Source organism: Acomys minous (assembly GCF_964271855.1).
Source record: "Acomys minous genome assembly, chromosome: 14".
In the NCBI taxonomy this organism is placed as follows: Eukaryota; Metazoa; Chordata; class Mammalia; order Rodentia; family Muridae; genus Acomys; species Acomys minous.
The window spans coordinates 33,735,387-33,739,227 of NC_140496.1; the positions used below are offsets into that span (position 1 = coordinate 33,735,387).

The 3,841-nt window shown below is 47.0% G+C and overlaps 1 pseudogene across 1 annotated transcript; it reads left to right on the plus strand.

Annotated features, from left to right (window-relative positions):
• The first annotated feature begins 2,563 nt into the window (after window positions 1–2,563).
• LOC311583057 (large ribosomal subunit protein eL8-like) lies at window positions 2,564–3,285 on the plus strand (annotated as a pseudogene). The gene has a single exon. The product of its transcript is annotated as a large ribosomal subunit protein eL8-like (transcript).
• The last annotated feature ends 556 nt before the right edge of the window (window positions 3,286–3,841 follow it).

Consider the following 3,841-nt stretch of genomic DNA (forward strand, 5'->3'; position numbering starts at 1 on the left):
GCAGCCACTTCTAACCTTTGCGGGTTTAGCCTTTAAAAGTAGTCTGTAACAAAGACTCGGGGTGCCTGCCTCCCGAGTGAGTGCTGAGGCCCCCTGACATGCGTCAACAATAAACCTTGTGCTTTTACATCAACACTGTGGTCCTCGAGTGGTCTCTCGTGATGACCCCCTACTACCCAAGTAAACTCTAGGGTCCAACAATACGTGTATAGGTAGGCAAATGTATCTCCAGCACACACCAAAACAAAAACACAGCTGTATTATGAAGGTTCTCTGCATGAACAGACCTGATATAATGAATCTACATATGTAGACAGTGGATTTAAGGGCTGGGCAGTGGTGGCACAATCCTTTAATCTCAGCACTTGCAAGGCAGAAGCAGGAAGATCTATGTGAGTTCAAGGCCAGCCTGGGCTACAGAGTGTGTTCCAGGACAGCCAGAGCTGTTACACAGAGAAACTCTGTCTATAAAACAAAACAAAACAAACACACCAAAAAGTGGATTTAAGCTGTGAGATACAGGGAGGTACCCTGGTCAAGTTCCAGGAATCAGGGTGGGAGATGAGAGGCAGCTATAGACACAGGCTCTCATGTCACCACCCTCTCCCTCCTGCACTAATGCTCTGTTTCTCTGTCATTCATGAAGTAGGGGCTGCTAAACTGAGCTCCCCACCCCCACCCCATACTCTGTGCACTGTCTGGGTAAGATAAGAACTCTGAAACCCCCAGTCAGGAGGTGGATCAGGAGTCCAAGGGCAGCTTCACCTTTGAGACCAGGTTACAATGTGAGACTGTGTCTCAAATAAGCAAACAGACAAAAATCCAGAAAGATGGTGCTTTAAAGAAAATGATACTTTTATTTCCTGAGCCAGGTATCAAGGTTCAAATAGTGAACATTGTAGAATACTGAGTTTCCTTGTGGGAGAGACTACAGGAACTTTTAAAACAGAAGGAGGAGGGAGGAGGAGGAGGAGGAGGAGGAAGAGGAGGAGGAGGAAACAACAACATCATAGTCAATCCATTTCTTAGTCCATTTGTGGCTCCAGGCTTCACACAATCATCTTATTTGCCTGGACTAAAGTGAAGGCAGAGGACAATGTCTCTTCCAGATAAAAACCTCAAGACAAATGCTACATCTCTGAAGAGCAGTGGAGGCCAAGTCAGTGTGTCCTGACTGGGACTGGCCTGGCCTCCACAGTCCAGCAATTGCTGTGTCTCTTGCCTCTGTCTTCATCCCTCAGCTGGCTTTCTCTCCTCACTGGTGGCTCCTGCTTCTTCCTGCATGGGAGCTTCAGGCAGAAGCAGACCAGTGGCCAGCTCCCTCCATTTTTTATAAAAGATTTTTCTTTCATCTTTCAATGGTTAACTGAGTACCAAAGAACACACAGGCCACCAAGCAGAGACCTGATGCTCAAGGACTCTCCTTTCTGGAGTGCACAGGTTGGGAACCGGAGCTCATCTGTCCTTGGATGCCCTTACTGACTCCAGCCCTTCAGCCTTGTGCTGGGGATAGGTGATGCTGATCTCAGGTTAGTAAGAATGTAAACTCAGAGCTGTAGGGCTCTGCTGGTTAAGGTTGAAATCTGGTCTTCAATGGATGTCCGATTCTAAGCTGGGCCTATGAGGAATGAACTCCCTTTCTCAGCTGAGGCCCCTCACTCCACCTGATCTGGTGACCTAAGAAGAATCCAGCTCTTCTCTGTAGTCCCTTAGTTTATTCCTGCCCCAGGATCCAATGCAGGATACAGGATACACTTAGTCCTCTCACTGAGTTCCTCTCTCACAGAGCACTATACAACAGTTGCTTCCAGGACCAGAGTTCATTAGCTGTGTAAACCAGTCTTATACTGTGTGTACTGAGCCAGTTTGATGGCTAACACTCTATTTCTCACAACAATACTGTACAGTAGGTGTTATTGTCACCATTTGAATGGCAAGGGAAATGAGACAAGAGCAGAGAAGGGACGTTACCCAAGGTTAAACTGCTGCACAGTGGCTGGGCTGGGAGTCTGACTCTTGGAATCCAATTCCCGAGGCTGTGCTCTGAGGTACCAGACTCCACGAAACATGCATAAACCTGGGTCGGTTTCCTTCCTGTAGACGGTCCTACCATACCTGAACATAGCTCCTACTGAGGGCAGGATGGCAGAGACATCCAGAAGATGAATGGCCACTGAGACCATGAGAGGAACTAGTGTGTGTCAGCACACAGCACTCTCTGTACATTCCCTCACGTACAACCGAAACTCAAAGGAAATGCTGGCCTAAATATAGAATGGTGCATAATTATTTATGCATTAGGTGTGTAAGGAGCAGAGATTTCTGTGTATAACTAAAACTCCCCAGGAACAATAAATGCAGTCTGGAAATCCATCCCATCCAGACATTTGCTCACACATTTGGAAACAGCCATGAGCACTTCAAAATCAAGTGCACCAGATTCTCAGGTAATCATGCAGTGACAACAGGAAGGCATTTTCCCTCATCCTAGCAGGATAGTATGGAAACTGTCTTTTGAAGAGACACAAAAACACAGATGTGCTCTCTCCTCCAGCCCAGCAAGATGGCCAAGGGAAAGAAAGCCAAGGGGAAGAAGGTGGCCCCGGCCCCCGCCGTGGTGAAGAAACAGTAGGCCAAGAAGGTGGTCAACCCTCTGTTTGAAAAGCGGCCCAAGAACTTCGGCATCGGGCAGGACATCCAGCCCAAAAGAGATCTCACTCGCTTCATCAAATGGCCCCGCTACATCAGACTGCAGCGGCAGAGGGCCATCCTCTACAAGCGGCTCAAGGTACCTCCCGCCATTAACCAGTTCACCCAGGCCCTGGACCGGCAGACAGCTACCCAGCTGCTTAAGCTCGCGCACAAGTACAGGCCAGACACAAAGCAGGAGAAGAACATAAGGCTGCTGGCGCGAGCGGAGAAGAAAACCGCTGGGAAAGGGGACGTCCCGACTAAGAGACCACCTGTCCTTCGAGCAGGGGTCAATACAGTCACTACCTTGGTGGAGAACAAGAAGGCTCAGCTGGTGGTGATTGCCCATGATGTAGACCCCATTGAGCTGGTGGTCTTCCTGCCTGCCCTATGTCAAAAGATGGGGGTCCCCTACTGCATCATCAAGGGAAAGGCCAGGCTGGGGCGGCTGGTCCACAGGAAGACTTGCACCACTGTTGCCTTCACACAAGTTAACACGGAAGACAAGGGTGCTCTGGCTAAGCTGGTAGAAGCTATCAGGTCAATTATAACGACAGATATTTCAAGATTTCCTTGAGGTTGATAGGTGAATAATATTCCAGTGTGTAAATATACCACAGTTTCTTTATCCATTCTTCAGTTGAGGGACATCTAGGTTGTTTCCAGATTCTGGATATTACAAATAAAACTGCTATCAACATAACTGAGCAAATGTCCTTGTTGTGTGGTTGGAGAATCATTTGGGCATATGCCCAGGAGTCCTATAGATGGGTCTGGAGGTAGCACTATTCCCAATTTTCTGAGAAAAGATAAGATTGATTATCAAAGTAGTTATACAAGTTTGTAATCCCACCAACATAGGAGGTGTGTTGCCCTTTCTTCACATCCTTGCCAGCATGTGATGTCACTTGAGTTTTTGATTTTAGCCATTGTAAGATGGAATCTCAAAGTTGCTTGATTTGCATTTCCATGATGACTAGGGACATTGAGCATTTCTTTAACTGTTTTTTGGCCATTCAATATTCCTTTGTTGGGAACTCTCTGTTTAGTTCTGTACCCCAGTTTTAATTGTATTGTTTGACTTGGTAGTTTTTAATTTCTTATATTCTTTATATATAATTTGGATATTAGGGGATATTAGCCCTCTGTC